Below are 27,122 nucleotides of genomic sequence, written 5' to 3'. Positions count from 1 at the left end.
GACCCTTTCTTTCAGAATGGGTGCTTTTATAGACCCTTTCTTTCAGAATGGGTGCTTTTATAGACCCTTTCTTTCAGAATGGGTGCTTTTATAGACCCTTTCTTTCAGAATGGGTGCTTTTATAGACCCTTTCTTTCAGAATGGGTGCTTTTATAGACCCTTTCTTTCAGAATGGGTGCTTTTATAGACCCTTTCTTTCAGAATGGGTGCTTTTATAGACCCTTTCTTTCAGAATGGGTGCTTTTATAGACCCTTTCTTTCAGAATGGGTGCTTTTATAGACCCTTTCTTTCAGAATGGGTGCTTTTATAGACCCTTTCTTTCAGAATGGGTGCTTTTATAGACCCTTTCTTTCAGAATGGGTGCTTTTATAGACCCTTTCTTTCAGAATGGGTGCTTTTATAGACCCTTTCTTTCAGAATGGGTGCTTTTATAGACCCTTTCTTTCAGAATGGGTGCTTTTATAGACCCTTTCTTTCAGAATGGGTGCTTTTATAGACCCTTTCTTTCAGAATGGGTGCTTTTATAGACCCTTTCTTTCAGAATGGGTGCTTTTATAGACCCTTTCTTTCAGAATGGGTGCTTTTATAGACCCTTTCTTTCAGAATGGGTGCTTTTATAGACCCTTTCTTTCAGAATGGGTGCTTTTATAGACCCTTTCTTTCAGAATGGGTGCTTTTATAGACCCTTTCTTTCAGAATGGGTGCTTTTATAGACCCTTTCTTTCAGAATGGGTGCTTTTATAGACCCTTTCTTTCAGAATGGGTGCTTTTATAGACCCTTTCTTTCAGAATGGGTGCTTTTATAGACCCTTTCTTTCAGAATGGGTGCTTTTATAGACCCTTTCTTTCAGAATGGGTGCTTTTATAGACCCTTTCTTTCAGAATGGGTGCTTTTATAGACCCTTTCTTTCAGAATGGGTGCTTTTATAGACCCTTTCTTTCAGAATGGGTGCTTTTATAGACCCTTTCTTTCAGAATGGGTGCTTTTATAGACCCTTTCTTTCAGAATGGGTGCTTTTATAGACCCTTTCTTTCAGAATGGGTGCTTTTATAGACCCTTTCTTTCAGAATGGGTGCTTTTATAGACCCTTTCTTTCAGAATGGGTGCTTTTATAGACCCTTTCTTTCAGAATGGGTGCTTTTATAGACCCTTTCTTTCAGAATGGGTGCTTTTATAGACCCTTTCTTTCAGAATGGGTGCTTTTATAGACCCTTTCTTTCAGAATGGGTGCTTTTATAGACCCTTTCTTTCAGAATGGGTGCTTTTATAGACCCTTTCTTTCAGAATGGGTGCTTTTATAGACCCTTTCTTTCAGAATGGGTGCTTTTATAGACCCTTTCTTTCAGAATGGGTGCTTTTATAGACCCTTTCTTTCAGAATGGGTGCTTTTATAGACCCTTTCTTTCAGAATGGGTGCTTTTATAGACCCTTTCTTTCAGAATGGGTGCTTTTATAGACCCTTTCTTTCAGAATGGGTGCTTTTATAGACCCTTTCTTTCAGAATGGGTGCTTTTATAGACCCTTTCTTTCAGAATGGGTGCTTTTATAGACCCTTTCTTTCAGAATGGGTGCTTTTATAGACCCTTTCTTTCAGAATGGGTGCTTTTATAGACCCTTTCTTTCAGAATGGGTGCTTTTATAGACCCTTTCTTTCAGAATGGGTGCTTTTATAGACCCTTTCTTTCAGAATGGGTGCTTTTATAGACCCTTTCTTTCAGAATGGGTGCTTTTATAGACCCTTTCTTTCAGAATGGGTGCTTTTATAGACCCTTTCTTTCAGAATGGGTGCTTTTATAGACCCTTTCTTTCAGAATGGGTGCTTTTATAGACCCTTTCTTTCAGCCCTTTCTTTCAGAAAGGGTGCTTTTATAGACCCTTTCTTTCAGAAAGGGTGCTTTTATAGACCCTTTCTTTCAGAAAGGGTGCTTTTATAGACCCTTTCTTTCAGAAAGGGTGCTTTTATAGACCCTTTCTTTCAGAAAGGGTGCTTTTATAGACCCTTTCTTTCAGAAAGGGTGCTTCTATAGACCCTTTCTTTCAGAAAGGGTGCTTCTATAGACCCTTTCTTTCAGAAAGGGTGCTTCCGTAGACCCTTTCTTAAAGAAAGGGTGCTTCTATAGACCCTTTCTTAAAGAAAGGGTGCTTCTATAGACCCTTTCATTCAGAAGGTGTGCTTCTATAGACCCTTTCTTTCAGAAAGGGTGCTTCTATGAACCCTTTCTTTCAGAAAGTGTGCTTCTATACACCATCTCTTTCAGAAAGGGTGCTTCTATAGACCCTTTCTTTCAGAAAGTGTGCATCTATACACCTTTTCTGAAAAAAGGTGATTCTATAGACCCTTCCTGGAAAAAAGGGTGCTTCTATAGTCCCTTCCTTAAAGAAAGGGTGCTTTTATAGACCCTTTCTTTCAGAAAGGGTGCTTTTATAGACCCTTTCTTTCAGAAAGGGTGCTTTTATAGACCCTTTCTTTCAGAAAGGGTGCTTTTATAGACCCTTTCTTTCAGAAAGGGTGCTTTTATAGACCCTTTCTTTCAGAAAGGGTGCTTTTATAGACCCTTTCTTTCAGAAAGGGTGCTTTTATAGACCCTTTCTTTCAGAAAGGGTGCTTCTATAGAACCTTTCTTTCAGTAAGGGTGCTTCCATAGACCCTTTCTTAATGAAAGGGTGCTTCTATAGACCCTTTCTTAAAGAAAGGGTGCTTCTATAGACCCTTTCATTCAGAAGGTGTGCTTCTATAGACCCTTTCTTTCAGAAAGGGTGCTTCTATGAACCCTTTCTTTCAGAAAGTGTGCTTCTATACACCATCTCTTTCAGAAAGGGTGCTTCTATAGACCCTTTCTTTCAGAAAGTGTGCATCTATACACCTTTTCTGAAAAAAGGTGATTCTATAGACCCTTCCTGGAAAAAAGGGTGCTTCTATAGTCCCTTTCTTAAAGAAAGGGTGCTTCTATAGTCCCTTTTTTAAAGAAAGGGTGCTTCTATAGTCCCTTTCTTAAAGAAAGGGTGCTTCTATAGTCCCTTTCTTAAAGAAAGGGTGCTTCTATAGTCCCTTTCTTAAAGAAAGGGTGCTTCTATAGTCCCTTTCTTAAAGAAAGGGTGCTTCTATAGTCCCTTTCTTAAAGAAAGGGTGCTTCTATAGTCCCTTTCTTAAAGAAAGGGTGCTTCTATAGTCCCTTTTTTAGAGAAAGGGTGCTTCTATAGTCCCTTTCTTAAAGAAAGGGTGCTTCTATAGTCCCTTTTTTAAGAAAGGGTGATTCTATAGTCCCTTTCTTTCAGAAAGGGTGCTTTTATAGACCCTTTCTTTCAGAAAGGGTGCTTTTATAGACCCTTTCTTTCAGAAAGGGTGCTTTTATAGACCCCTTCTTTCAGAATGGGTGCTTTTATAGACCCTTTCTTTCAGAATGGGTGCTTTTATAGACCCTTTCTTTCAGAATGGGTGCTTTTATAGACCCTTTCTTTCAGAATGGGTGCTTTTATAGACCCTTTCTTTCAGAATGGGTGCTTTTATAGACCCTTTCTTTCAGAATGGGTGCTTTTATAGACCCTTTCTTTCAGAATGGGTGCTTTTATAGACCCTTTCTTTCAGAATGGGTGCTTTTATAGACCCTTTCTTTCAGAATGGGTGCTTTTATAGACCCTTTCTTTCAGAATGGGTGCTTTTATAGACCCTTTCTTTCAGAATGGGTGCTTTTATAGACCCTTTCTTTCAGAATGGGTGCTTTTATAGACCCTTTCTTTCAGAATGGGTGCTTTTATAGACCCTTTCTTTCAGAATGGGTGCTTTTATAGACCCTTTCTTTCAGAATGGGTGCTTTTATAGACCCTTTCTTTCAGAATGGGTGCTTTTATAGACCCTTTCTTTCAGAATGGGTGCTTTTATAGACCCTTTCTTTCAGAATGGGTGCTTTTATAGACCCTTTCTTTCAGAATGGGTGCTTTTATAGACCCTTTCTTTCAGAATGGGTGCTTTTATAGACCCTTTCTTTCAGAATGGGTGCTTTTATAGACCCTTTCTTTCAGAATGGGTGCTTTTATAGACCCTTTCTTTCAGAATGGGTGCTTCTATAGACCCTTTCTTAAAGAAAGGGTGCTTCTATAGACCCTTTCATTCAGAAGGTGTGCTTCTATAGACCCTTTCTTTCAGAAAGGGTGCTTCTATGAACCCTTTCTTTCAGAAAGTGTGCTTCTATACACCATCTCTTTCAGAAAGGGTGCTTCTATAGACCCTTTCTTTCAGAAAGTGTGCATCTATACACCTTTTCTGAAAAAAGGTGATTCTATAGACCCTTCCTGGAAAAAAGGGTGCTTCTATAGTCCCTTTCTTAAAGAAAGGGTGCTTCTATAGTCCCTTTCTTAAAGAAAGGGTGCTTCTATAGTCCCTTTTTTAAAGAAAGGGTGCTTCTATAGTCCCTTTCTTAAAGAAAGGGTGCTTCTATAGTCCCTTTCTTAAAGAAAGGGTGCTTCTATAGTCCCTTTCTTAAAGAAAGGGTGCTTCTATAGTCCCTTTCTTAAAGAAAGGGTGCTTCTATAGTCCCTTTCTTAAAGAAAGGGTGCTTCTATAGTCCCTTTCTGAAAGAAAGGGTGCTTCTATAGTCCCTTTCTGAAAGAAAGGGTGCTTCTATAGTCCCTTTCTTAAAGAAAGGGTGCTTCTATAGTCCCTTTCTGAAAGAAAGGGTGCTTCTATAGTCCCTTTCTTTCAGAAAGGGTGCTTTTATAGACCCTTTCTTTCAGAAAGGGTGCTTTTATAGACCCTTTCTTTCAGAAAGGGTGCTTTTATAGACCCCTTCTTTCAGAATGGGTGCTTTTATAGACCCTTTCTTTCAGAATGGGTGCTTTTATAGACCCTTTCTTTCAGAATGGGTGCTTTTATAGACCCTTTCTTTCAGAATGGGTGCTTTTATAGACCCTTTCTTTCAGAATGGGTGCTTTTATAGACCCTTTCTTTCAGAATGGGTGCTTTTATAGACCCTTTCTTTCAGAATGGGTGCTTTTATAGACCCTTTCTTTCAGAATGGGTGCTTTTATAGACCCTTTCTTTCAGAATGGGTGCTTTTATAGACCCTTTCTTTCAGAATGGGTGCTTTTATAGACCCTTTCTTTCAGAATGGGTGCTTTTATAGACCCTTTCTTTCAGAATGGGTGCTTTTATAGACCCTTTCTTTCAGAATGGGTACTTTTATAGACCCTTTCTTTCAGAATGGGTACTTTTATAGACCCTTTCTTTCAGAATGGGTGCTTTTATAGACCCTTTCTTTCAGAATGGGTGCTTTTATAGACCCTTTCTTTCAGAATGGGTGCTTTTATAGACCCTTTCTTTCAGAATGGGTGCTTTTATAGACCCTTTCTTTCAGAATGGGTGCTTTTATAGACCCTTTCTTTCAGCCCTTTCTTTTATAGACCCTTTCTTAAAGAAAGGGTGCTTCTATAGACCCTTTCTTAAAGAAAGGGTGCTTCTATAGACCCTTTCTTAAAGAAAGGGTGCTTCTATAGACCCTTTCTTAAAGAAAGGGTGCTTCTATAGACCCTTTCTTAAAGAAAGGGTGCTTCTATAGACCCTTTCTTAAAGAAAGGGTGCTTCTATAGACCCTTTCTTAAAGAAAGGGTGCTTCTATAGACCCTTTCATTCAGAAGGTGTGCTTCTATAGACCCTTTCTTTCAGAAAGGGTGCTTCTATGAACCCTTTCTTTCAGAAAGTGTGCTTCTATACACCATCTCTTTCAGAAAGGGTGCATCTATACACCTTTTCTGAAAAAAGGTGATTCTATAGACCCTTCCTGGAAAAAAGGGTGCTTCTATAGTCCCTTTCTTAAAGAAAGGGTGCTTTTATAGACCCTTTCTTTCAGAACGGGTGCTTTTATAGACCCTTTCTTTCAGAAAGGGTGCTTTTATAGACCCTTTCTTTCAGAAAGGGTGCTTTTATAGACCCTTTCTTTCAGAAAGGGTGCTTTTATAGACCCTTTCTTTCAGAAAGGGTGCTTCTATAGACCCTTTCTTTCAGAAAGGGTGCTTCCATAGACCCTTTCTTAAAGAAAGGGTGCTTCTATAGACCCTTTCTTAAAGAAAGGGTGCTTCTATAGACCCTTTCATTCAGAAGGTGTGCTTCTATAGACCCTTTCTTTCAGAAAGGGTGCTTCTATGAACCCTTTCTTTCAGAAAGTGTGCTTCTATACATCATCTCTTTCAGAAAGGGTGCTTCTATAGACCCTTTCTTTCAGAAAGTGTGCATCTATACACCTTTTCTGAAAAAAGGTGATTCTATAGACCCTTCCTGGAAAAAAGTGTGCTTCTATAGTCCCTTTCTTAAAGAAAGGGTGCTTCTATAGTCCCTTTCTTAAAGAAAGGGTGCTTCTATAGTCCCTTTTTTAAAGAAAGGGTGATTCTATAGTCCCTTTCTTAAAGAAAGGCTGCTTCTATAGTCCCTTTCTTAAAGAAAGGGTGCTTCTATAGTCCCTTTCTGAATGAAAGGCTGCTTCTATAGTCCCTTTCTGAAAGAAAGGGTGCTTCTATAGTCCCTTTCTTAAAGAAAGGGTGCTTCTATAGTCCCTTTTTTAGAGAAAGGGTGCTTCTATAGTCCCTTTCTTAAAGAAAGGGTGCTTCTATAGTCCCTTTCTTAAAGAAAGGGTGCTTCTATAGTCCCTTTCTTAAAGAAAGGGTGCTTCTATAGTCCCTTTTTTAGAGAAAGGGTGCTTCTATAGTCCCTTTCTTAAAGAAAGGGTGCTTCTATAGTCCCTTTTTTAAGAAAGGGTGATTCTATAGTCCCTTTCTTTCAGAAAGGGTGCTTTTATAGACCCTTTCTTTCAGAAAGGGTGCTTTTATAGACCCTTTCTTTCAGAAAGGGTGCTTTTATAGACCCCTTCTTTCAGAATGGGTGCTTTTATAGACCCTTTCTTTCAGAATGGGTGCTTTTATAGACCCTTTCTTTCAGAATGGGTGCTTTTATAGACCCTTTCTTTCAGAATGGGTGCTTTTATAGACCCTTTCTTTCAGAATGGGTGCTTTTATAGACCCTTTCTTTCAGAATGGGTGCTTTTATAGACCCTTTCTTTCAGAATGGGTGCTTTTATAGACCCTTTCTTTCAGAATGGGTGCTTTTATAGACCCTTTCTTTCAGAATGGGTGCTTTTATAGACCCTTTCTTTCAGAATGGGTGCTTTTATAGACCCTTTCTTTCAGAATGGGTGCTTTTATAGACCCTTTCTTTCAGAATGGGTGCTTTTATAGACCCTTTCTTTCAGAATGGGTGCTTTTATAGACCCTTTCTTTCAGAATGGGTGCTTTTATAGACCCTTTCTTTCAGAATGGGTGCTTTTATAGACCCTTTCTTTCAGAATGGGTGCTTTTATAGACCCTTTCTTTCAGAATGGGTGCTTTTATAGACCCTTTCTTTCAGAATGGGTGCTTTTATAGACCCTTTCTTTCAGAATGGGTGCTTTTATAGACCCTTTCTTTCAGAATGGGTGCTTTTATAGACCCTTTCTTTCAGAATGGGTGCTTTTATAGACCCTTTCTTTCAGAATGGGTGCTTTTATAGACCCTTTCTTTCAGAATGGGTGCTTTTATAGACCCTTTCTTTCAGAATGGGTGCTTTTATAGACCCTTTCTTTCAGAATGGGTGCTTCTATAGACCCTTTCTTAAAGAAAGGGTGCTTCTATAGACCCTTTCATTCAGAAGGTGTGCTTCTATAGACCCTTTCTTTCAGAAAGGGTGCTTCTATGAACCCTTTCTTTCAGAAAGTGTGCTTCTATACACCATCTCTTTCAGAAAGGGTGCTTCTATAGACCCTTTCTTTCAGAAAGTGTGCATCTATACACCTTTTCTGAAAAAAGGTGATTCTATAGACCCTTCCTGGAAAAAAGGGTGCTTCTATAGTCCCATTCTTAAAGAAAGGGTGCTTCTATAGTCCCTTTCTTAAAGAAAGGGTGCTTCTATAGTCCCTTTTTTAAAGAAAGGGTGCTTCTATAGTCCCTTTCTTAAAGAAAGGGTGCTTCTATAGTCCCTTTCTTAAAGAAAGGGTGCTTCTATAGTCCCTTTCTTAAAGAAAGGCTGCTTCTATAGTCCCTTTCTTAAAGAAAGGGTGCTTCTATAGTCCCTTTCTTAAAGAAAGGGTGCTTCTATAGTCCCTTTCTGAAAGAAAGGGTGCTTCTATAGTCCCTTTCTGAAAGAAAGGGTGCTTCTATAGTCCCTTTCTTAAAGAAAGGGTGCTTCTATAGTCCCTTTCTGAAAGAAAGGGTGCTTCTATAGTCCCTTTCTTTCAGAAAGGGTGCTTTTATAGACCCTTTCTTTCAGAAAGGGTGCTTTTATAGACCCTTTCTTTCAGAAAGGGTGCTTTTATAGACCCCTTCTTTCAGAATGGGTGCTTTTATAGACCCTTTCTTTCAGAATGGGTGCTTTTATAGACCCTTTCTTTCAGAATGGGTGCTTTTATAGACCCTTTCTTTCAGAATGGGTGCTTTTATAGACCCTTTCTTTCAGAATGGGTGCTTCTATAGACCCTTTCTTAAAGAAAGGGTGCTTCTATAGACCCTTTCATTCAGAAGGTGTGCTTCTATAGACCCTTTCTTTCAGAAAGGGTGCTTCTATGAACCCTTTCTTTCAGAAAGTGTGCTTCTATACACCATCTCTTTCAGAAAGGGTGCATCTATACACCTTTTCTGAAAAAAGGTGATTCTATAGACCCTTCCTGGAAAAAAGGGTGCTTCTATAGTCCCTTTCTTAAAGAAAGGGTGCTTTTATAGACCCTTTCTTTCAGAACGGGTGCTTTTATAGACCCTTTCTTTCAGAAAGGGTGCTTTTATAGACCCTTTCTTTCAGAAAGGGTGCTTTTATAGACCCTTTCTTTCAGAAAGGGTGCTTTTATAGACCCTTTCTTTCAGAAAGGGTGCTTCTATAGACCCTTTCTTTCAGAAAGGGTGCTTCCATAGACCCTTTCTTAAAGAAAGGGTGCTTCTATAGACCCTTTCTTAAAGAAAGGGTGCTTCTATAGACCCTTTCATTCAGAAGGTGTGCTTCTATAGACCCTTTCTTTCAGAAAGGGTGCTTCTATGAACCCTTTCTTTCAGAAAGTGTGCTTCTATACATCATCTCTTTCAGAAAGGGTGCTTCTATAGACCCTTTCTTTCAGAAAGTGTGCATCTATACACCTTTTCTGAAAAAAGGTGATTCTATAGACCCTTCCTGGAAAAAAGTGTGCTTCTATAGTCCCTTTCTTAAAGAAAGGGTGCTTCTATAGTCCCTTTCTTAAAGAAAGGGTGCTTCTATAGTCCCTTTCTTAAAGAAAGGGTGCTTCTATAGTCCCTTTTTTAAAGAAAGGGTGATTCTATAGTCCCTTTCTTAAAGAAAGGGTGCTTCTATAGTCCCTTTCTTAAAGAAAGGGTGCTTCTATAGTCCCTTTCTGAATGAAAGGCTGCTTCTATAGTCCCTTTCTGAAAGAAAGTCTGCTTCTATAGTCCCTTTTTTAAAGAAAGGCTGCTTCTATAGTCCCTTCCTGAAAGAAAGGCTGCTTCTATAGTCCCTTTTTTAAAGAAAGGCTGCTTCTATAGTCCCTTTCTTAAAGAAAGGGTGCTTCTATAGTCCCCTTCTGAAAGAAAGGGTGCTTCTATAGTCCCTTCCTGAAAGAAAGGCTGCTTCTATAGTCCCTTTCTGAAAGAAAGGCTGCTTCTATAGTCCCTTTTTTAAAGAAAGGCTGCTTCTATAGTCCCTTCCTGAAAGAAAGGCTGCTTCTATAGTCCATTTCTGAAAGAAAGGCTGCTTCTATAGTCTCTTCCTGAAAGAAAGTCTGCTTCTATAGTCCCTTCCTGAAAGAAAGGCTGCTTCTATAGTCCCTTTCTGAAAGAAAGGCTGCTTCTATAGTCCCTTTCTGAAAGAAAGGCAGCATCTAAGTCCCTTTCTGAAAGAAAGGCTGCTTCTATAGTCCCTTCCTGAAAGAAAGGCTGCTTCTATAGTCCCTTTCTGAAAGAAAGTCTGCTTCTATAGTCCCTTTCTGAAAGAAAGGCTGATTCTATAGTCCCTTTCTGAAAGAAAGGCTGCTTCTATAGTCCCTTTTTGAAAGAACGGCTGCTTCTATAGTCAATTTCTGAAAGAAAGGGTGCTTCTATAGACCTTTTATTTCAGAATAGGTGCTTCCATAATCCCTTTCTGGAGGAAGACTCATAAACACATATAAGACTGCAGTCCGTTAGTAAATTAAGCGTTTTAATATATCAGTATGATACTGAAATCATTCCAATACCTCTACATCTTACCCCACATGCTCATATCTTCGCTCGTTTATGCTTTAATTCAATTTCTTGTTTATTTACCTAAATAAATAAATCAAATTAATGTTAAATATATTCAGTTGAAATCAGTGGCGTAGTACACCTTTGGCTGAGAGGAACTTTTAACAGCTTTCCGGCAAATGCTGATATGATATACAAATACAGGATAAATAAAATCTAACATCCTGAGCACAAATGCAAAGAGTAGAAAAAATTAGCCCTGATCCCATCCACAGAAACCAATCTTGACGCCACAGCAAACGCAATATCATAAATATATGCAAAACACGTTCATTATGGGAATATTTTTGGCACACGAATTTATGATGGTCTGGCCAGGTCTTCTTTGTTTAAGCCAACCAATCATTTTTCAAGATTTCACCATGAATACCTTTTAGACAGGAAGCCGCCGCACCTAGCTATCTCTACAGCGAGCTACTGCACTTTAAATGGCAAATGACAGCAAGTTCATATAAGAATATATGGGTCGATATCTACCTCTTCACGGTAGTCGTCATGCCACCCTCATTATTATCATTGTGACACTTTGCGTACGTTTTTTGAAATTATATTGTTGAGACATGTTTAAACAGGCCGTGGTGAGCAAAAAAAGAAATATCACAGTAAAACGTGCAAAAATTTATTGGCACGTTTTTTTGCACTAAAATACCGGAAGGATGTCAACGACGACAACAAAAAGCAAGCATCACCAGGAACAAAAAGGGATAGGTATGGAGATGAGCTGGTGAGCGAACGAATGAAAACAAGTGGAATATGTTAACATTCCACAGGGGTTTTGGGTGGCATTTGGTGTGTGATTTTTGTCACCTACCAACCAGGTTATGCGGGATACACATAATTTATGTCCAAAAAGGATATGTTGCCAAAAAAAGGTGCGAACGCAAGATGTAACATTGGGAAAAAGGGAAGAAAGATTTTCAAGGTTAGTGAAGTAAGAATTTTATTCTAAAATGACAACTAACCTTAATTATTTAATTTTATTTTGTTTTATAATAATATTTCAAATATATAATAATTAATTAAAAACAAAACAACTTTTGGTAATTTTAGAGCACTTAAAAAAATTATGGGGAAATTTTGTTTTATCTTAAAATAAAAAAAATATAAATAATATTTAAAGGCATTTTTAAGGGTCCGTTAAAATATTTCTATATAATAAAGAAACCAAATATTGTTATTACAAAATTTGTATTATTGTATTTATATTTAAAAATTCTTACAAAATTAAAAATATAACTTTAGTCAAAAAACAAAAAAAAAATTATTTGGAGATGCGGGGCATCGATCCCCGTACCTCTCACATGCTAAGCGAGCGCTCTACCATCTGAGCTACATCCCCAGATAACGGTACATTCACTAATGTTAGTTTTGTTTAGTTGTTAAGAGTGAACGATCTCTTGCATAAAACTTGTTGTTGGCCAGGCCAACAGAAATTGTGTTGTAGTGACTGTTGGTGTGACTCATTGATTTTTCACGTTTGTTTTGAAAATTATTCGTTTAGTTTTCTCTTTGGAACGATAGATGGCGCTTTCAGGCGGCTCAATGGTCTAGGGGTATGATTCTCGCTTTGGGTGCGAGAGGTCCCGGGTTCAAATCCCGGTTGAGCCCGTTGATATTTTTTTCCGTTACAATATTATGTTGTGATATGTGGGTTATTGTAATATTGTAATAATTTTTGGTCAAATGTTTGTAACGCATAGAGGTAATAAAGAAGGCCGCCAGGTAAATAAAACCCACATGAATGCATGAACCTTTACTTAATAATTACCAAAATACTTTCAATGCTTTTTTTGGGTGAGGTTTCTTTATAAAGTCACCTTATTTATTTTTAAGCGATTTATTTATTTTTAAGCGTGTTTATTTAAGATTAGATAACATTTTACACATAAGATTGATTTTTTCTGTCCATCGAATGCATAGAAGATCTTTTAAGACTATATAAAGACCTTTCTCACGTTGCGCCTTAACTAAATTTAAATGAAAGGTGCTTACACCTGTCACGATAACACTCGAACGAAACAACCAATTCGGTCTAAAATTTGGCTTTTATAATATTTTGTCCAAACTTAGTTTAAGTTCGAAGATGGGTTATGTCGGTCCACTCCTTTCGGTACCTCCCCCACAAAACTTGGGAAAAGTTCCGAAAATTGTGCGTATTATAACTCTTGAAGGAATTAAACGACTTGGTCCATACTTAGCACATCGCGAAATTTCTACCAGATTTAGATGAGGTTCCAATATAGGATCGATCGGTCCACTCATTCGTGTACCTCCCGCACAAAATTTCGGAAAAGTTCAGTTTAGGACCTGCTGTCGAATCGCTTTGATTTTTCTTGTAGCAACTTGTATTCACTGCCCCCCATACGACGCTATAAGTTTCATCAGGGGCAAGTCCATACTTCCTGAGAAAATAGCCTGAAAGGTACAAAAAGGTACAATATCCAAAGTGTGGACGAACGTAGTATTCGGTTCGAGCTCTCCAGCCACTAAATACACTGCCGCTCACTTGAATAGAACCCCCCTGCAACATTTTATTCAACCTCCATTTTTTTCCGAATTCTACAAGATATGAAGTTTTTAACATTTATTATATTTTGCTTCATGTGTTTGGAGTAAACTTAGTCATTCATTTGCATTCTAACCCAATTTATACAAGAATTATACAAGAAAAACAAAATAAAGTCAAAAATTGGAGTAAAAAATTTGGCTCATTTGAATAGAACCCCATTTAGAACTTGCGAATACAGAAAGATTGTATTAGAATATCGATGCATATTCACTCTATATTGAAAACGAAGTACTTTCATGCGGATATCCTGGAGGGGCCGCCATATTCTACAGTGGTAAATATTCTCTAAACTGTATGGGAATGACGTATACGTAAAATACGCGACTCTAGGAGACAGTACGCTTCCAAAAATAAACTTGTTGACAGAAAACAGCAAGCTTTGTTAGGCATTACACCTGATTATTTAAAGAATCCTTGCCAAAGCAGTTTATACGGGTGTATCCTTAATAAGGAGGGATATACTTTTACCTGTATTGAAAGTACTTCGTTTTCAATATAGAGTGAATATGCATCGATATTCTAATACAATCTTTCTGTATTCGCAAGTTTTAAATGGGGGTTCTATTCAAATGAGCCAAATGCTTTACTCCAATTTTTGACTTTATTTTGTTTTTCTTTTATAATTCTTGTATAAATTGGATTAGAATGCAAATGAATGACTAAGTTTACTCCAAACACATGAAGCAAAATATAATAAAAGTTAAAAACTTCATATCTTGTATAATTCGAAAAAATATGGAGGTTGAATAAAATTTTGCAGGGGGGTTCTATTCAAGTGAGCGGCAGTGTATTTAGTGGCTGGAGAGCTCGAACCGAATACTGCGTTCGTCCACACTTTGGATATTGTAATATTTCTTCGAATATTAGATGAAATTCGGTGGTGCACATAGGTCCACTCCTTCCGGTACCTCCCCCACAAAAGTTCGAAAATATTCGCTAAAATGGTACGCGCGATTGTCGAAACTTAGTTTATGTTCAAATTTGGGGCCTATCTGTCCAATCCTTGTGGTACCACCCACACAAATATTCAACATTTTTTGTGGTTAAGGGTCTGTTCGAGGATCCTTTGGACATTTTTACCGAAGGTTTTCCTAATGGCCCTGTTTACAGCGATATTATGTTTTTAGTAGGCTAGTGTGATAAAAAAGGCCTATCTATCGTTATCCCCGCAAATTCTTGAGCTTTAATCATAATTATACTTTTGTCGATACGCCCAACTTTTTGAAAAACCCCTGAATACATAAGTTTTTTTTTTTTGGAAAAAGCCGACTGATACTTTTTACTTGTTTTATGTACAGAAGACCTTTATAAGGTGTTTTAAGCATCATAAACAGGGGGCCTAATTGTTTTACTAAATGACCCAATCAACACTGACCACCGATGTAGTCAGAGGTGGTGCCGGGGGCCATTCTGTCAGGTAGCATGGGCTGGTCCATCATAGGAAAACCAGATGTACCTTCGGTAGAAATGCCAAAACAAATCATGAACGGCACTTAAAAATGTTGAACCATTCTCCGATATATTCCATCTTCGAACATGAATTAAGTCTAAGAACAGTATTACGGTGTGCAAAGTTTGAACTAATGTCAGTAACTCCTTTCAATAGTGATCACCAGACATCGTAGGGTTACAAATATATCGCAGTAAATACAAGGAGTGTACGTTAGGGTTATGACTTTTTTACAACCTCATATCCGAGTATCATATTTTGATTTTCATTTTTACCAATCTATGTAAATCTGTTGATAAATTTAAAATCCTTCTCGTTTTGACAATGGACCGAATAAGTGAGGTAGAAAATACCTATTTTTGAATTGTCAATCATAAAGTCGATAAAAAGTTTTCATTAAAACTCATTACGACGGGCCAGCAACGCGGACCGGGGTCTGCTAATGATTACATAAAATCTTAATTATAAAGTGATTCGATAAAAAATCTTCCGCACAAAAAGCTTTTCGTTAATCAGCACTTGTGACAATTTTCACTGTAATACACTGTGCAACATTTTTTAGGTGATCTTGTGCAAACAATTCGAACTGAGGATTTTTTGAAAGTACAGACCCAAACGACAAGAAATCCTAGTTGGGTTTTGTTGTGTCAGATCCAGCTCGTATTTTATAGGCCCCATCTAAACCAATGCCGTTCTTTGGTATTGTTGAAGTTACGAAGTTTTTCGGCAATTCACACACACAAGACCCGAACGCAACGAAAGAGCACACAAATGTTTTGATTTGTTTTTGTTTTGCACAACCTTACTAACAACTGTTAAAATATGCCAATATTCAGAATTTTGCGTGCTCTCTTCTCGGTCGGCAGTGATCTAAACATGGTCAAATATTGAGTTTTTAAAGAAATTCGTGGCTATATCTCTGAAATCAATGCGAATCTTCTTCTGACCTTTGAAGAAAATTTGTAGATAAGGACAAGAATAAAATATTTGGAGAAATAATGAACTCGAAAAACTACATTTATTGCCTCAAATTTCAAAATATATGCAAAAATTCCACAATTTTTACACATTTCGAACCGTATCTCCAAAACCTTTAATTTTTTCTGAATATTTTCTTTTGGAAAAATATTCTCTGGAATGTAATACACAACTCTTCAGAACATGTCATTGTTGTAAAATGCCGACGATTTAATAAAAATGTCAATAATGTAGTGAAATCCGAAATGCGAGAATAAACTGTTGGTGTAAACTGTGTTTGAAATACGTGTGGTGTAAACTGTGTTTGATGCAAAATACCGCTGAAACAACATGAAGTAAGCATTTTAGAGTTTCAGAATGAATGTTGAGAACTTTATTTGGAAGATTTTTGCAAAAGGTTACTTGGTTCAACTCTCAATAGTCTAGCCGACACTGACCAGAATTTCAGCAATTATGTAAAATTTTCTATATTTTATAGATTTTGATGCCCTAGATGGAGTTTTTCTTATGGGGTTTTTTCAAAAGATAAGTTCTACTAGTTTAGGGCTACAATATTGCTAAAGACAGGAAGACCAAATTCCTATTCGTTTCTGAGATAAAGACCTGATAAATGCATAAAAGTGTAGATTTAGCCCGTTTTAGATGAGGACATAAAATCCGAGCTGGATCTGACAGGACAAAACCCTACTAGGGTTTTTGTAGTCTAAATATGTATTTCAAAAAATGCATACTAGAAGTTGTTTGCATTTTCAGTGTTGCATAGTGATATACAGATATACAACTGAAAACAAACTTTGGGGCCTGACGACATAACCAAAATGACATAAACGTTTGTTTCTCACTAATGTGATTATCATATCATTTTATATTATATATAACTTTATTCCACATATATTACATCCTTTGAAAGTGGTTTGTGTTGAACCTTTTTTAACCATTAAATGGAATGATGGAGTGCACTATAGGCCCAATGGCATGTTTCTGAGGCAAAAAGTCTATTTTTCAAGTCATATATTTGAATAAAGTAGTAACGGGATCAGATTCTTGACACTTTGGATTACTTAATAAGAAAAATATTTCAACCTGACAACGCTTCATGCACGCAGAGAAAAAATATTTTTCGGTTTTGTTGGAACAATAATATCTATTTTGGTTCCAAAAATGTGTTTGTTTTGTACAAACATTGCAATCCAAATCCAAAAATACCATATTTTGTTCCGAACATAGAAAACAAAAACAACTTTCGAATTTCCGCAATATTGTAAAAATCGTTAGCAATACCGATTGTAGGAACAATCATAATCTACATTTTTTACAAAACATATTATCAGCCCTGAAAACCAGATACTAAATTTTTTGATTTGAGTGTATATACTTCTCATATACACTTTCCACACAACTTTGATATAAATATCGCGTATAATATTACGAGCATTGACGAACGCAATACATGCCCTGTAGGGACTGTGGCCGATTTAAAGCTCACATAAAGCTAGCTTTTTTTTAAACATAAGTGGCATTTTATCGATAATTTTGCCTTATGCCAACTGACTAATTTTACAAGGCGATGAGCGCCTGAGTAGTCAGTATTGTCCAACGCCAGATAACTTTTCGACTGATAATAAACTAACTTTTTTTGCCTGTTTTTAGTCAGTTTAAAACATAATGTGAAAAAAACAATTTTTGTTTCTGTGTGTTTTTTATTTTTGACTTTTCATATTCTCTCTCTCCCTCTCTTTGTCTCTCTCTCTCTTTTGTTAGAGAGAAGGAGGGGCAAATTTGTATATTTCCTTTGTGTTCCTTTTTAATTCCAGAATAATATGAGTAATATGTACGAATATGTTCAGTCCATCAACACTGTATTCTATAACTGGATGCTGCATTTATACGAAGAATATTAAGAAAAAGCAAGTGCGAATTATTTATACATTTGTGCCTTATTTCTTCGACAAACACAAATACTTTGCAGACGGTACATGTTTCTGTTTTCAGAGTGGTTAATCTCTAGATAACTTTTCGACTAACTTTATATTGGTCGAAAAGTTATCTAGACATGGACAATTGCCGAAATTTTTTTCTGTTCAAAGTGGTTCATCTCTAGATAACTTTTTAGCCAGTTTTTAGTCAGTTTAAAAATTATCGATCTATTATCAATCATTTTATCAACTGGTTAATAAAAGTCCGACAGGGTGGTTTGCTACTTTAGCTGACAACAAAGACAACAAAAAGCCACAAGCAGCCACCACTACATAGGAATAATTAAACACCATAACAAACATGAAAAGGAAAGAAGAATGAAATAAAGAAGAAGAATGAAACAAAACAGAAACAAATAAAAACAAGAGTCTCATTGTTGGTATACATACACACAAAAACAAAGATAAAGGCAGCATGTCATACAAACACCACAACTCACCAAAATTCTTTTTTCAACACGGCATCGAATAGCGAGAGAAGAGAAAAAAAATTTCGAAGAAAAGAGAGAAATATTGTTCAGTTGACACAAACTATTTTTGGATTTAACAAAAACGATTGTTGGATTCACAACACTACATAAGGAATCCAACAATATGTTAACAAAACATATTTTGCTCTTGGAATATTGTTGAATCAAACATATTTTTTTCTCTGCGTGTATATGCCGTAATATATTTTTCAATATAAACTTAAGTTTTTCACTCAAAAATACTTCATTTAAGTTAGTTCCATTAAAAAAAAACTGTTTATTATACGATGCAAAACCTAATAAACATAATCTTAGGTCAACTTCAAAAGTTTGTCTCTTAAGTTTCCTTCTCAACAAAGCGTTTTGAAAAATGTCTCATATGTGCTAATCATTCAATTATTCAAAAATTAACAAAACAATGAATTCTGCGTGCAGTTAAGATGCTGAGGACCTCAAAACATTACTTGATCGAGGAAGTAATGTCTTATAGATACGTTTTTTTTGGCAGATCCTTACTTAAAGAGGTAATGGAAACCGGCTTTAAATTGGCTCAAGGATCAAAATACACAAATTTCCGAGATTCCGATCATTATATATTGTTCGAGATAACAGCCAGAGCATCAAAAAACTCTAATTACTAAAGTTTTGTCTACAAAATTCATTGAGTTACCCAATAAGTGCTCAATTTATGGAAAAAATCGCTGCAAGGACAATCATCTATTTTTAGGCTACCTCCAAAGGACTTTTGTTTTCCAACAGCCACCAAATCTCATAAAATCTATTAGATTCACTACTGTCAACTTAAATATATACAATTTTGATCTTAAACTCAACTAAAAATATTTTTATTGGCCTTTCTCTTTCGCACTCCTATTTTTTTGAACAACAAACTTGAAGGCGATTTATAATGTTGGTGTAAACAGTAAATAATTTAAAACGAATTGCCACATTTCTGCTAATGAGTTGACCGTTGGGATGTCAACTATGTTAAATAAATACAAAATATGCCAAAATGGAGAAGTTTAACCATGTTTATTCGACCATTTCCTTGGTGTGAATGAACACTCCTATTATTTTGAACACAGCTGTATGTGGTAGAAGATAATAGTGAGTACTGCAGGTGTAGACAAATTTATCCACGTATGGCCGCGTAAACTTATAGAAACCTATTGATAGATAGTGTGACACATACAAAAATTTGGATATTTTTAAGTATTGGGCTGGGCTGAGAGTGAAACTTGTCAATATGACACAAGTCGCCAAATTCGATAGTTATCTAAATCAAGTTATACCAAGCATTGAAATCATTTATGTTCAAGATCTCTTAATTTAATAAGTGGGACTACAAACACCTACTAAATTTAAAAATTTTAACCTGTAATTATAGATTATTCAAAAATCGGACGAGATCGCGGTATTCTACTTCCAAATCATCAATTAATGATGAAGGTCACAATTACTATTGTATTCTATACCAATACGTCTAATAATCTCTGAGATTTCGCGTTTGGCTAAAACCCGTTGAGGGGGAGGTCCCCCGCCCCCTCCATTTTCCGGTATAAAAACTACCTTACGATCTATTCTAATACCTAAAGAGCCTACAGTCAAAGTTTTATCAAATTCCGTCCAGCCATTTCAGAGGATTTATATTTCGAACATCATGGCAGACCTGAATAATTTTCTATATATATATATGTAGATATATATAACTGAACCGATCAGAACCAAATTTTCCGGACGTGATTCTAAATTGAACAGGATTTACCATATCAAATTTTAAAGCGATCGGATGCAAATTGTGACCTTATTGCTGCTTAAATATAAATTCGGATAAAATCGGTTGAAACATATATATGGAAGCTATATCTATATCTGAACCGATGCCTTCCAAATTTTGCAGATGTATTTTTATTCTCATTATAAACATCGGACGAAATTTGAAAGGCCAAGCAGCTTCCATTGACTTGTTGCCTCAAAAACTTGTCATTGGGCCCATAGTGGAGTGTACCGGTATAGACCATATTAGAACCTTATCCATGTCTGGAAGAAATATTACTATGTGCAAAGTTTGGACCAAATAGGTTATTCTCTTAGAGAGTTATGGTGCGCATGATCGACATGGTCATCTTTGAACTTTATCTAAGTTTGGACAATATATTACGATGCAACAAGTTTAGACCAAATCGATTGACCGACCCGTTGGAGAGTTATCGTTGCGCAAAAGTCAGCCCGACAAATGGACGGACAGGACTAGGAATACGCAAGCTGTCTATCGATTAATAATTATTACAATCGTTCGATAGTTTTCTATTCTTACTAGTTTGCTTTAAGAATAAGAGTCAGATGACTTAAAAGGAAGTTTGTTGACCTTTTAACATTTAAAGTGCTATGCCCTCTTCTATAGTACACAAAAAATTTCAATTGGAGATGCGGGGCATCGATCCCCGTACCTCTCACATGCTAAGCGAGCGCTCTACCATCTGAGCTACATCCCCTGATGAAAAAGTGTTGACAATTTTGCCCCTCGTCGCTGGCACCCACAAATTTTTCTCTATAAATGTAATAGTCTGTTTCTCTTAAGCGGTGGTGCTCAAAATATTTTGTGCATCAGTCTCTCTGAGCGAGTCTTTCCTTTGCTAAACCACGACAGATGAGAATAAAGAGAACATATTTTGTTGTTGCAGTCACGTTAACGTATATGGGTGATCTTGGCTGCTCTTAAGGTAAGGTCACATTAGACAAAATTTCATCCGAATTTGTTTTCCCACATTTGACCAAACAATTTTGAATTTCATAATTTTTCAATATTTTTACTCCCCACTATCTATCACCTGTTTCGTTTTTTGCCTTTGAAAAATTCATGGTGGTCAGATTGTGGCAAACAAATACCTATTTGTCTCTTTTTGTCAAATATTTTCTCAATGTGACCTCGGTCAATTTGGTTTCGAATCGTCTTAGAGAAATATTTGATTAATAAATAATGATATTGGTCCATTCCTTTTGCAAATTAGAATTTATCAAATGCTTCTCAAAGACGATTCGTAACCAAATTTTCTTAGAAAAAATTTGAAATTCCCAACTCTAACAATTTATTTGTACCAATTTGTATCTTCTTCTTCTTTATTTGCTAATTCGATTTTCGAATGTAAGCGACCATACAATTATATCGAGGTACATTTCATTTACTTATTTATATACATATTAAATTTGATATTATTTAGTACTATATATTTATAAATTATTAACAATTATCTCAAAAGTGTTTCTATTTCTTGCCGCATTTAGAAGGTTTGCCGAATTATTATATTTTGTCCATTCTTCTATGTTCTTTAGCCAGGTCATCTCTTTTCGGCCTCTGGTACGCCGACCTTCAACTGTTGCTTTCAGGATTTTTTGCAATAATCTATATTTTGCTTTTGTTTCGATGTTTATATCATGATTGACAAGGATTTTCTTATATTTAAAAAATGCATCTCTTGCCATCTCTATCCGACATCGTATTTCCTTCGAGCAATCCCATTGGTCATTAATAAGTACACCCAGGTATTTGAAGGTCTGTAGTCTCTCGACATATGCATTATTTATTTTTAATTTAGCTTCATTATGTTGATTTTTCTTACTAACAATCATTAGCTTTGTTTTGTTAGTATTAATTCCGTAAATGCCACCAAAGTAGGAGTTAGCCCCATCATTGTAGTTTTTTTGGACCACACCAAATTGTGCATGTGAGAGCCCATATGACACCTATATTTTCACTGCACCATAGCCGTAGACCTCTAATGTATTTTCGCATGCAATATAAGTAACCAATGGCTTATCCTAACTACGGAATTTAAGTTGAAAATATTAAAAATACGCAATTTGGGCAGGTCCAATGTGGGTTTTTTATATTCCAAATATATATGCACCACAAATATTTCAAAAATATTATGAATGGAACGCACAACATCTTCTGTATGAATTCACAACGAAAAACCATCAATATGATATTTACAGTATCCAATCTTAACGAGAAACTGTATGAAAATTGGGAAATATGGCCCTAAAACATATATATCAAAAACAAGTGCTGCTAAGAATGTTATATACTATAGTTACAGATTTCTTTTATTCAGAGACCCATAATGAAATTTCATTTGGAACATTTCTTTCTTTAACAATATTCCCAAAAAGTAAAGGATTTTGCTAGATTTTGATCCAGTATGGAATTATGTAAAATTAACAGTCAAAAATTAAAACATATAATTTCATCCATATATATATAAATTTGGAATCTAATTTTTGTAAGGAAATAGCATAGCTAGATATATGGTTTATTCTGAAACTCATAGTGAAATTTTGTGTAGAATTTTTCATCTTTTGACACTTTTCACCTATAACCAAGTTTCATATTACTTTAATGTATAAACTCGAAAAAAGAAGGAACAATTTTTCATCAAAAATATTGGGAAATATTTTCATGTTTTTTCAGCAAAATTGATACTGATATTTTTATGATATATAATGTAAATAGGCATTTCATTTCTTTGGTGACCTATAGTAAAATTTGAAGGAGAATATTTTTGTCTTTGACGTCATCCCTCTAAAATTATGTTTTGTTGGACAATTTTGAATAAACTCAGATGAAGTCCGACTTTAACCCTAAAACGTGTTTTTCGTTTTTAGTGATTCCTGGCGATTAAACAAGAGTTACAGATTTGGTGTATTCTAAGACCTATAGTAAAATTTTATGGCGAACAATTTTGTAGAATATTTGGATTTGATACAATCACATTTTTAAGGAGTTTTTGAAAGATTTTTGAAAAAAGGACAAAAAAGACCCCTTTGATGAACCGCATGAGGGTTAAAATTTTTAACAAAAATATTGCCCACGTACTCTTCTGTAAAGTTTCCAAAGACACTATATACCTGAAATGCAAGGATTCAAAGATATCTTAACTCGAATATTTCGAAAAAATTAAAAATGGGCGGAACTTGCCCCGCCTATTTTGGTTACTTTCCGACGTAAACTTTTAAAACGCCGATACACGTGTCTCATATTTTAGCTCTACTTTCATAATCTAATCGATTTTTCCCATCATTTTGAAAAAAATTGAATTTTGTTGCACAGTGTTTTTAGTCCATATGATTCGCTACATAAGGTGAGTTGGGTTACTAATTTTTGGAGTCCTGATATGCTATCAGCGATTATAGTAGTATCATCTGCATATCTAATGTTGTTTATAAAGGTGCCATTTATTAGTATTCCTTCCCGGATATTTGTAGTGGATTCTTGGAAAATTCTCTCTGAGTATATATTAAATAGGAGTGGAGATAAAATACATCCTTGTCTGACTCCTCTCGATATTGATATCTCATCTGTCAGACTTCCATTGACATTTATCTGTGCAGTTTGCTGCCAGTATAAGTTTCTAATGCACCGGATTTCTTTATCATCAATTCCGATAGACACAAGTATTTCCATTAACTTGTCTTGTTGCACTGTGTCAAATGCTTTCTCATAATCTATGAAGCACAAGAAAATGTCCTTGTGAACATCTCGGCATTTTTGTATTAGGACCTGGACACAAAGTAGAGCTTCTCTCGTTTCCAGCCCTTCCTTAAAGCCAAATTGATTTGATCCCATAGCTTGTTCGCATTTTTGATATATTCTTTTGTGAATAATTCGTAGAAATATGTTCCTGGAGTGGCTCATTAAACTGATAAGGCGGTAGTCGCTACACTGTTTGGCGTGACTTTTTTTAGGAATCGCTATAAACTTTGATTTTAGCCAGTCTTGTGGGTAAAAGCCTGTATTGTATATGTGGTTCATCAAACTTTTCAAGAGATCAATGTTATTTTCGTCAATCATTTTTAGCAATTCAGCGGGAATTTCGTCTGGTCCCGTTGCTTTCCTATTTTTCAGTGATGTTATAGCACTTTCAACCTCCATCTTCGTAATACTTGATCCAGTCAACGGTTCTGGTGTATGGTCATTAAAACATGTTCTGTTATTATCAGTAAATAGATGTTGGATATACTCCTTCCAAATTACTTTCTTCTCTGATTCTTCAAACACTGCCTCTTTTTTGTTGTTGTAAAGAATTGGCGAAATTGTTCTGTGATATATTCCTGCTGTCTCTTTCAGTTTTTTGTGCAAATTAAAATCGTCGTGCAAGCTTTGCAATTTTTCTATTTCCTGGCATTGGTTATTTAAATGTTTATTTTTTGCAGCTCGAATTTGTATTTGAATTTCTCGGTTCAATTCCCAATACTTGTCATAGTTCGAGTTTTTATATTGCCGTCTTTCGTTTAATAGTTCCTGAATTTCAGTTGTCATCCAGTCTTTTGTTTTTGGTCTTACGAAATTTCCCAGAGTATTTTTTCCGATGTTATGTATAGTATTTTTGATTTTATCCCATATATTTTCCACATTTTCCCTATGGATGTCATTTAGTTCCGAATTAATAAGACTTTTTACATGTACTTTAGTGGCTGGATCGTCAAGTTTGCCAAGGTCAAGTTTTCGATGATGTTTTTTCTTCAGCGGAGCCCTAATTTTGTTGTATATATTGGCCATAAGGAGATTGTGGTCAGATGGTACGTCTGCTCCTGGATATGTAGATACTTTCGATACTGGAGTGGAGTAACTTTTGTTAACCAGAATGAAATCGATTTGGTTTCTTATTATGTTTCCAATGCTATCCTGGGGGGATTTCCAGGTGTAGAGTCTTCTAGCTGTCTATAGACAGAACATGGTGTTTGTTATCTTCATCTGGTATTCTTGGCAGAACTGTATGAGTCTGTCACCTTTCTCATTTCTTTCTCCCAATCCATATTGTCCAGTAACTCCTGTTACTGCCTCTTTTCCTACTTTAGCGTTAAAGTCACCTTGGATGATGGTTATTTCATGTTGTTTTGTCAGGTGTAGTAATTCTTGGATTTCATTGTAGAACGCCTCTATTTCTTCATTGCTTTTGTCCGACGACGGTCTGTTGCAATTATTCCAACCCCATTCCTATGCGTTTTGTTGAGATTGCCTGAGTAAAACATTTTCGAGTTTTGCGATATAAATTCTCCACAATCTGGCCACCACGTTTCGCTTATACCAAGTATATCAATGTGAAGTCTATTCATTTCGTTTAGAGTATTAGCTAGTTTTCCAGCTTCGTAAAGACTGCGTACATTCCATGTACCGATGTTAAGTTTTTATTTTGTTTTACCTCCGGGGATTCTTAGCACCCTTGTGATGCCGGAGACTAAGGGCCGTTTGTTTTTGTTTGTATTCATGATTGTATGGTTTTCTAGGGATAGTACTTCAGTGGTTTCCCGTTGCCTTCTGAAGGGTTTGTATACTTGTTCAAAATTCTTAAGAGTTGAATTAAACACTGAAGGTATATTATATGTTTCTTATTTATTTACAAACATCGAAAACTTCGGTCAACTTTAGATTTCTATGTAAATCAAATGTAAAAATCAAAATATGTAAAAAACACATTTTGGAGATGCGGGGCATCGATCCCCGTACCTCTCACATGCTAAGCGAGCGCTCTACCATCTGAGCTACATCCCCACGTGAAAACAGGGTTACCACACATTTCCCGAGAATTCCAAATGAAAGGGAAATCATATATTTATGAGTCTTAAAATGCATTTTGTATTGAATATTAATGAGCCACAATGTTGGTTAATAGACACAACTTTTTTTTTTTTTAATTTGGGTCAGTAATCAATCAAGAAAATGCAACGTGAATACAAAACATTAATTTAAAATGTATTCGAGACTAGTTATGAGTCTTCAAGGTGACCAAATATACATAATTTTTAACACTTTAGACATCATCAATCAATTACGAGTGGGTATATTCATGAGAATAAAATAAACGGTTATTTTTTATTAAGAAAAATCTGTTGGATACATCAGTATAGACAAATGGAAAGAATATTTTTAAACAAGTGAAAGGCAACTATGGAAATTTTGAAAACATCATTTTCTTATTTAATTACTTGAGCAGGGTTGCCATGCGGCTCAATGGTCTAGGGGTATGATTCTCGCTTTGGGTGCGAGAGGTCCCGGGTTCAAATCCCGGTTGAGCCCGTTAAATATTTTGAATTTTTATAAATTAAAAACAAAATAATAATTCAGCTTAATCTCAGTTAAAAAATCTAATAAAACAATTATTTTAAAGTGGAAGGAAGTTAAAATTCACTTACTTTCGGAAAGGCGGAGTTTCGTTTCAGATGCCGCCACATATCCTGATTAATTCTTATTTTTTATTGAAATAAGCAGTAACAATAACTGTTCTTGTTATAACAAAGTTGGGCAAGAGTTTTCAATACAAAAACAGACCATATTGGACTGTACCTTTCTTTTGTTGTAGAATATATATTTTTAGACCCTCTAAATTTAAAAGTATTGCATTTTAAAATCCGTTCAGTAGCAAAAGGAAAAATATAATAAAAAAATCCGAGCTACTGCAAATCATTTAAATAATGAATCGATTTGTTTATCCTTATTCTTTTCTCTTACAACATAGTTTGGTATCGCTCACTTATAAATTATATCAAAAATGTGGCAGCGAGAGCACTGGGATGCCTCGAACAGGGTTGCCATGCGGCTCAATGGTCTAGGGGTATGATTCTCGCTTTGGGTGCGAGAGGTCCCGGGTTCAAATCCCGGTTGAGCCCGTTGAATATTTTGAATTTTTATAAATTAAAGAAAAAATTCAGCATAAACTCAATTTTGTTGTTTTAAATTTTAAAACAAGTTTTTTGTTGAAATATGAGTTAACTAAAATTTATTGGCTTTCGGATAAACAGGCAAGACCATAGTTTCGAATATTGCCACATATCCTCTCTTAGTTAACATGAAACTGAATTACTTTACAAATACATAGTAAATAATACATCTCAACAAAACTGCCGATGTGAAACTAAAATTAACAAATAAATAAGATTTGTATATGTAAATACATACGAATAAATTGTCGATACTATAACTTCATGGTCATTATCATGTAAAGCAAAACTTGTCAATATATTTCCAACTTTTCTTTATTTCAATTTGAAAACAATCGGTAAAACAATTTCTGGACAATTGTTTAAAGATAAGGGAGTTTTTTTTTATCAAAATGTCCATAGAGGTTTGCAGCCTTTATTTCACTATCGTGTTGGTGATATGGAGCGTGTGTGTGAAATGTGTTTTTGCATTATTTTCCGTACAAAGTTCGCCATGCTCCGTTGGTCATTTCTTCTCATCGTCGTCGTCGTCGTCATTATCATCAGCAGTAGCAACCATCCATTATTATTTTTACACTTGGACCTAAATAAACACTGCCTTCCATTATGGCCAAGACAATAAGAAAACAATTCATTTTTAATTGAAAATTGTTTGAGAGGTAACAAAAAAAAAACACATCA

The 27,122-nt window shown here is 35.7% G+C and overlaps 6 non-coding genes across 6 annotated transcripts; 3 read left to right on the top strand and 3 right to left on the bottom strand.

Moving 5' to 3' along the window:
• Nucleotides 1-11,546: 11,546 nt before the first annotated feature.
• TRNAA-AGC (transfer RNA alanine (anticodon AGC)) lies at nt 11,547-11,619 on the bottom strand. Its single transcript has one exon. It is a non-coding gene; the product is annotated as a tRNA-Ala (tRNA).
• A 197-nt stretch (nt 11,620-11,816) lies between these two features.
• Nucleotides 11,817-11,888, top strand: TRNAP-UGG (transfer RNA proline (anticodon UGG)). The gene has a single exon. It is a non-coding gene; the product is annotated as a tRNA-Pro (tRNA).
• Nucleotides 11,889-20,145: 8,257 nt separating this feature from the next.
• TRNAA-AGC (transfer RNA alanine (anticodon AGC)) lies at nt 20,146-20,218 on the bottom strand. The gene has a single exon. It is a non-coding gene; the product is annotated as a tRNA-Ala (tRNA).
• A 4,984-nt stretch (nt 20,219-25,202) lies between these two features.
• On the bottom strand, nt 25,203-25,275 carry TRNAA-AGC (transfer RNA alanine (anticodon AGC)). The gene has a single exon. It is a non-coding gene; the product is annotated as a tRNA-Ala (tRNA).
• A 453-nt stretch (nt 25,276-25,728) lies between these two features.
• On the top strand, nt 25,729-25,800 carry TRNAP-UGG (transfer RNA proline (anticodon UGG)). Its single transcript has one exon. It is a non-coding gene; the product is annotated as a tRNA-Pro (tRNA).
• Nucleotides 25,801-26,318: 518 nt separating this feature from the next.
• TRNAP-UGG (transfer RNA proline (anticodon UGG)) lies at nt 26,319-26,390 on the top strand. The gene has a single exon. It is a non-coding gene; the product is annotated as a tRNA-Pro (tRNA).
• Nucleotides 26,391-27,122: the final 732 nt, after the last annotated feature.

The sequence above is a fragment of the Musca autumnalis genome, unplaced genomic scaffold (genome assembly GCF_047663935.1).
Source record: "Musca autumnalis isolate F117 unplaced genomic scaffold, ASM4766393v1 scaffold_1, whole genome shotgun sequence".
NCBI classification, from domain to species: domain Eukaryota; kingdom Metazoa; phylum Arthropoda; class Insecta; order Diptera; family Muscidae; genus Musca; species Musca autumnalis.
The sequence above is the reverse complement of the archived record's forward strand: the minus strand, read 5'-3'. Positions and strand labels throughout refer to the sequence as shown.